Below are 8,205 nucleotides of genomic sequence, written 5' to 3' on the forward strand. Positions count from 1 at the left end.
TATTCTCATTAACTGTTATGAAAAATTTGAAGGTATTTTCTTGAAACCAAAACAAAATTAATTGCTCTAAGGAAAATATTTCGCTTTTGCTTAAAAAAAATAAATCTAAGGTAAAATGCTCAAAATTTTGTAGATTTTTGAAATCAAATGCTATTGATATGAAATGGCAAAAAGTAATTAAAATGTAAAGTATTACATACCTTGAGATGAAAACACCAGCATACATGAACACTGAGGATGGTTATCTAAAAAGAACAGAAAGAAGTAAAACAATTTTATCGGGGTAAAAATACGATCAGAAAAATTATATTTTTAATGGTACACATATCAGTGTCGCAGTACCCAATAAATCAATAACGAGCATTTACAAAAAATTAAAAGGGGCTACAGTTTATTATATATTCAAAATTAAGTTTAATGCCGTTATAAAATCAACGTTATTGCCTTGAATTATTATTATTATTATTATTCAAGAAAAAAAAATTATTTTACATTGTAAACACCAGTACGTCTATATGCAAATAAAGTGACAATCAATGTTTGATTAATTGTAAAGAAAGGAATGAAAGAATAAGTGTTAAATGTTTATTATTGATCGAAATAATTTCGGCCTAATGTACTTATCGTGTGGACTTGTAGGGGTATAAATTTATATATGAACCTACCCACGTTGTTTGACAATAGTACAGAGTAGGCCGCATACATGTACTTATTGTGTGGGAGTTTTTGGGTACAAAGTTTATCTGTGCCTACCCACGGTGTTTAGCAATAGTACAGAGTAGGCCGCATATATGTACTTATTGTGTGGGAGTTTTTGGGTACAAAGTTTATCTGTGCCTACCCACGGTGTTTAGCAATAGTACAGAGTAGGCCGCATATATGTACTTATTGTGTGGGAGTTTTGGGTACAAGTTTATCTGTGCCTACCCACGTTGTTTGACAATAGTACAGAGTAGGCCGCATATATGTACTTATTGTGTGGGAGTTTTGGGTACAAGTTTATCTGTGCCTACCCACGGTGTTTAACAATAGAACAGAGTAGGCCGCATACATGTACTTATTGTGTGGGAGTTTTTGGTACAAAGTTTAAATGTGCCTACCCACGGTGTTTAGCAATAGTACAGAGTAGGCCGCATATATGTTCTTATTGTGTGGGAGTCTAGGGTTCATTATTTATTTGTACCTATCCACATGTATAAGATAAGTACAAGGCTAAGGGTTTCTTTGTACCAGTAACAGTTTATGTCGTGTTAGATTTTTTGATTTGGAGATTTTTTAAGTTAACACGACTTAAACTGTGGTCGAAGAAATGAAACTTACCAAGATCAATGGCTTAAATTCTTTGTGCATTGGCATACCTATGTTAAAGGAGTTTGTTCCTAGTATACTTGTAGATTTTACATATATACCAATAAGAGGTAGTTATGTATTTGTTTGCACATTATGACATTTGCGTCTAATGTAGCAGGATTTCACTTAGTTTAGAGTTACCCGTACGCTTGATCTTCATGTTTTGTGCGGAGTTTATATGTATGCATATGGGTCGAAGTTATCCATATTTTCACTGTTTTGTTTTAAAGTATATGTGCCCTATTACATCTAAACATAATGGCAACTTCATTTCATGTTCATTGCAGTCAATTTCAAGTAAGAGTATCACAATAGTTCTTAGTTGTTACAAAGTACGTGTTACAAATAGTGGTATCTCCTATACATGTGACATTTTTATCTTTTGTTATGGAGTTAATAGATTTATTCTTTAATATTTCGTTTGATGAAATTGGTAGAATCCCGGAACATGTAGATTTTCGTCAAAGCGAATCCTCTTAGCAGAGAATTAATCGATTATTATCAGTATGATTGTAATACAATATATATTGCTATCAAGGTTAGTCTACAGGAAAAAGTTTACTCTTTCTGTTCAAGGTTGTTACATTTAGTTTTTCTATGAGCATGATAATGTACATGATGTATCACTTTGTTTACAACTCAGTTGTTGGTTTTTGGCGTCCTTTCTTTAAATGACACCTTAGACTTAAAAAGTATTCATATAATTTTCATGTTTAAGTTGCAGATGCCTTTTGATGAATTTGCCAGTGTGCATATTTGCTACATCCTAGCAGCCCGAGTGTAGAGGAAGCGTAGCTATAACTGTTAATAGCCCAGAGAGCCTAGCAGAATTGTGCCGGATGCCATGAATCTAATGTTATTGATACAGGTTTGATCTGTTTAACAAATATTGACTTAGCGAGCTGTTTTATCTAACAAATTGCATAAGATCCGCGCCACCGGTGGATAATGTCCTAAACCAGCCCGTCCACTAGTGTTATTCCAGATACAATTTGACTTTACCAACAACTTTCATGCGATCAGCCGGTATAAGATCCATATGTTTGCTAGCTAAACTGCTGCAGTGCTGCTACAGGTGTGCCCCAAATCAGCCGTGTAATCAGGATATCCACTAGCGTTGGTTCACAAAGCATCCATACCAGCTAGATCATTCAATTTGGTTTCAAATAAAACATTTACAGGCTAGTCAGCAAGTAAATAATATAGGAAGATCCCCCCTCCATAAAATTTCAAATAAGTTCCCTATATAGCTGGTAAATATAGGTTTAATTTATTTTTATAAATTAGTACAGACCCCATGCACGGTCAGTACATTAAATGAAAGGATTTTCAATTTACGTCCCTTTTCGGAAATTAAGCATTGTCAGGCTAGAATACAATAATAATAATAATAATAATAATAAATTATTTTAAAAAGTTTCTAATAGACAGCATAATGTAGGACATTGTTTGGAGTTACTAGCTCATGTTGTACATTGTACGTTTCTGCGGTCTTTATCTTTAAATATTAATTTGCTTTAATAAACCCCATGTAAAATTTTCTCCAACATATTTTTATATAAAAATTCTATTAATTTTCGGTCTTGTTTGACATCTGTAGTTGAAAGATAATCGTTTTCTTTTGATATTTAGGAAAGGCATTTTTGCACATGGTGGCAGTATTTCATTCTTGACATCTCTTTCCTGTCTGACGATAGCAATGTTATTAACTCAATCTTGTTATCAAATTTATGGTTACATCCTAGGATTGCGTTCTTTGAATTTGCTATGCTTCGCTCTACCTAATTTCAGTGTGGTAAATTAATGTCTTACAGATTCCCTATGTTCATGATATTTTCTATCCTTAATTTTAATTGGCCGGTCAGTATGAAAGTAGGCAGAGTTGTCAAAGAACAGATTTGTGAGTTTGTAAGGAAGGCAATCTAGGAACATTCTTGTGTTATTCAGTTTTGTAGTCTATCTACGAAATTTGTTCCAAATTATATTTGTGAAATTTAGATTTTTGGACTTACAATAAATTCTAAACTTTAGAACCGACTTTTCAATTGACACAATATTACATGGTGAACTTAGTATAATCCAGGAATTTTACATTCAATTCAAAACGCTTAGGAACATAATAATTTAACCTTCACTGTGTACAACTTCTTTATACTTTCTGGAATAGAAGTATGGTAGATTCCTCCATGAAAAGGGCATACTTCATGGAATTAATGGATACACTCTTTTGGGTCAGACAGTTCCAAGAGAAAGGGCTGTTATGCAAATATTTTGGGGTTGTTTATATTTGTTGAATTTCTGATACAAATCTTTAAAATATTACAATTTGGAAGATACTCTTAATGGTTTACAAAAAATAAATAAATAAATAAATAAATAAATAAAATAAACACTCACTTATATAAAGTTAAATAATTCAAGGTTGTAGTAAGTAGAATGATATCTGACCTAGTGTCCTACACATGAGCACTCTCAACATGATTCTTCTTCAATCATGTATTTTTCATAATTCTCTCAATATCAATTTATTATACATGTTTTGTGGAACTTAAGTATGTACAGTAATTTAATTGTACCTTGATATCAAAAGGAGAGAACTAATACAGGCCCTTGGCCTGCTGTTCAATCCATATTCATATTGTACACTTTGTATATTATGAATAAAATACTTCTTTTACTAAAAGCATTCTCACTCATCACTAGGTTGAATTTGTCAAAATTTAAGTTTGTTGACATAATAGATCTCAACCATTAATCCTGATAATAATTGAAACTACTAAATTAACAAAGTGCTACACATCATTTAGATAATTCATTAAGATATGTTTCACATTGTCATTGTCAGGGACAGATCTGGAAATATGCATGCTCTCGATAGATAGCCCCCGGCCGCTAGCATAATATAATAATTTTTCAAAGCAGGGAAATCTGTAAGTCTGGATCTTTTGCAAATGTGTATATGGTAAGCTACTCATGAGACACAGACAAACTGTTCAGAAATCTCTATTAGGATTTTGAAGGACAACAGTTCAAATGCATTGCATAGATATATTTGCTTAAAATCACTTAAACTTAATAAGTTCACATAATCTGTAACATACAAGAATGAAGATCAAATATTGGTCAATGGTAATTATTGTTTTGTTCTTCTTAAAAAAAAACAAAAAATAAATAAATAAATAAAAAATAATAATAATATCAATAAAAATCTAGCATTTAATAGCTGTTTTTGTTCTACTCCCATTAGTCCGATTCTAGAATGTAGTTTAATTGCGAGTCAGTGTTTAACTGCAGTTCTGTTCTATTCATGATAAATAGTTAGATACTAGGATGTATTTAAATACAGGTCAGTGATTTAACTGCTGTTTTGTTCTACTCGTGAAAATTAGTTAGATATTAGGATGTAATTTAAATGCAGGTCAGTGATTTAACTGCTGTTTTGTTATACTCGCGATAAATATTTTGATACTCACTAAAGATGTAATGTAAATACAGGTCAGTTATTTAACTGCTGTTTTTGTTCTACTCTTACAATTAAAAATACCTTAAGGAACATGTTCATTCCCACATTGACAGGTCAGTGAATAACTGCTGTTGGATATCTAAATACTCCTCATCTGACTTCGTTACTTGCTGGCTCAATAAACAATACTTTTCGATTTGTCATTTAATTACTCTGAAATTAGTTTTCTTCCATACTTACATGTATTACTCAATATCGTTATTTATTAACATTGCTCGGATATTATATCAATACAGGTATTTCCTTCATTATATGACATGTAACTACATTTTCGTGATAACTGGTAACGGAATAATTAATGAAAGGTAGATTTTTATTTTTCATTTCATTACTTTAAGTTGAAATGTGTGGAGAGGCCAGTGATTAACTGCCTTCATATAGATTTGATGTGTGCAAGCTCACCTTGGATGGCACGGATGTGATTTACATGTCACATCTTACATGGATGTGACCTGCATATCACATCTTGTGGCCTATTTTGTTTTGATGTGCCATCTATTTGCTAACTTTTTAATATGATGTTTTGATTGTCTTGTCTTACAGATACTTTTTTCTAGTCATTTTTGGGGGATCAGACATTATCATATTTTACGTAACTGATAAGCAAAGCTTGTGAATCTGATCCCCCTTCTTGTTTGTTAAATTGTTCACATTTATATCGTCATTTTAATAAATGACATTATTCATCAACATGAAAGTGTTTTATTTGACTTTTACAAAATTAGCAAAAACAAGCTGCGGTGATCTTGCCTATAAGCATTAGAAGACATAAAAAAACAATTATTAGAATAATAATTGTATTTATGTATTTAATGCGATAATTTGTTTGGAGGTTTCCGGAAACATTTACGTTTGTAAATTGTGAAAATTCTCAGATCCACGCCTTGCCTGAGGGATTAATTGTAATAGAATGTGTAAGGTCACGTGGTTAGCTCAGCGAGTCATTCACACTCGCGCGCTCACCAACGCTAACATGAAGCACGTCTATTTTGAAGACCCACCTCCACCCCAGCATTCCTATCCCTTAATATGATCATTAATTTCTTGTAAAATTTATATTATATTATAGTTTTTACTCAATTGTTTTACTGCTTCTATGTATTTGGTTTTGATTACGATCTTTTTGCAAGCTTTTTCTTCTGAAGTTTTGATTGTGTCTTTGATGTACCATCTTTTTGCCAACTTTTTCTTGTGATGTTTGCCTATTTTGTTTTTATGTGCCATCTATTTGCTAACTTTTTAATATGATGTTTTGGTTGTCTTGTCTTACAGATACTTTTTTCTAGTCATTTTTGGGGGATCAGACATTATCATATTTTACGTAACTGATAAGCAAAGCTTGTGAATCTGATCCCCCTTCTTGTTTGTTAAATTGTTCACATTTATATCGTCATTTTAATAAATGACATTATTCATCAACATGAAAGTGTTTTATTTGACTTTTACAAAATTAGCAAAAACAAGCTGCGGTGATCTTGCCTATAAGCATTAGAAGACATAAATGTATTTAAAGCGTGGATACCGTTATCTTATTAAAATTGAAATAAAAAGATCTCATCAGTTTAATCCTATAAGTGTTATTTACATTTTAATTGTTCCTGTGGGATGTTTGAAAAAAACATGCACACGATCGAGTCTAACCGATTGAATTAAAATTAATTATAAGATCACTCTGACTACAAGTTTTACATGTGCCTATTTAAAGGTATCAGTCATAGGAATGAGCTTTCAAATTAACCAGGAAGTTCAATTATGATTTATTTTTTGAAGACAATTCTTGTCAAGGTTTAAAGATCCTCGTGAAATGCAATCAATATGCTCTATTGATATTTTTTAGATCAAAATCAATGGTTGGCTCATAATAAAAATTATATTTGCTGTTTCTTTATTTAGATCTAGTCGTAAATTCCAAGTTCTAAAGAGAGCTTTATTGATATATTTAAGTTTTAGAACATATGAACGGTCTTAACTACCATTTTTTAGTTATCATTTCTGAAAACAATCATTGGAAACAATGTTTCATCATCATATATTTGGTCTATGTAATGATATTTTTGGGGACAATGTCCCTTCTGAACAATCTAAGACTTCAATTATCGAAATATCTTACAAACATCATCGGGCGGTAAAGATTCATATATAATTTATTTTACTCATTCCAAAAATTGTACCAAACTTTACAGCTGAATACAAACTAATGAAAAAAGCCTTTTTGATAAAGTCAAGGACAAGATTATTCAAATTAGTGCGTCAAAATAGTGCGTGTAAAAAGGAAGAATTTTAACGATCGAATGATAATTGTAAACACGGCTACTTTACCCCATCTGAATTTTAAACCAAGGTGGATCAATATTTTTTTTTATAAGTAGGATTACTTCTCATCATTAAGATAATTAAAAAAGTTCATTTCCACTTCCATCACTTCATATATTTTTGAAATTTGTGCACTTAATATAGACGACTTTAACTTATATATACTGTATCACTGCAGTATTTTAATCATGCATTTACTCAGATACAAATATGTTTAATGAAGATTTTCTACAAATACAGAATAAAATTTTAGCAAGGTATATTGCAAACATAAACATACAAACTTTTCTTAATACTCGTTCATATTTTATCATTTGCAGATTGCTAGAATAAGTAGAATCATTGATTAGTCCATATTTTTTTTTCTGGATTGATTTAGTGTTAGACTCTAGATAGACAATGGTCAGAACAGAAACTAATGTCAGATGCCAGATATGTATGGAAAAACCCTAAGTAAGTTTAATTGTTGTCCGTCAGCTACCTTTTAAAATACGTTTTGGGGTTATACCTTATAAAAGTTATCCCATGTATCATTGCGTATTTTTTTAAGCTCACGCATTTTTTTCTGACACAGATTAAAGTAACACTGTTTCAATTTGATTTTATGTAACGTAACAAAGCACAAAGAAAATACAATATGTTTTTCATTGTTCAACAGAAAACCAGTTTTAAAAAGTAATTTGCGCTCTTCACCTTTTGCAACCAACTTCTTACTTTTATGGTATTGTTATTTCACGTAATTTGGGATATTATTTTTCAGTTTATAATCCATTTTTAACTATCGAATTGATTAATATTATCTAATTTTTAAAACTTTAATTTCTTTAAGAAATCTAAATTTAACGTATTAATAAACCATACCATTGGATCGTATTTTGGCATGCTCTACATATGAACAATTTCTAAAACGAGGTAAATTATTGATAAACAAGTTGATGAAAAAAGAATATCAGCAGTTCCATTTAAATTCATCATTTTTTAAGTTCTAAGGTCGATATAATGGCCTTCGCAGCAAATAA

General features: G+C 31.0%; 1 long non-coding RNA gene across 1 annotated transcript; it reads left to right on the top strand.

The window, feature by feature from the left end:
- Positions 1-600: 600 nt before the first annotated feature.
- On the top strand, positions 601-6,299 carry LOC134250334 (uncharacterized). The gene is made up of 2 exons (XR_009988483.1): positions 601-5,570; positions 6,146-6,299. It is a non-coding gene; the product is annotated as an uncharacterized LOC134250334 (long non-coding RNA).
- The last annotated feature ends 1,906 nt before the right edge of the window (positions 6,300-8,205 follow it).

This window comes from Saccostrea cucullata, unplaced genomic scaffold, assembly GCF_032062105.1.
Source record: "Saccostrea cucullata isolate Sc308-1 unplaced genomic scaffold, CSIRO_AGI_Scuc_v1 ctg20115, whole genome shotgun sequence".
NCBI classification, from domain to species: Eukaryota; Metazoa; Mollusca; class Bivalvia; order Ostreida; family Ostreidae; genus Saccostrea; species Saccostrea cuccullata.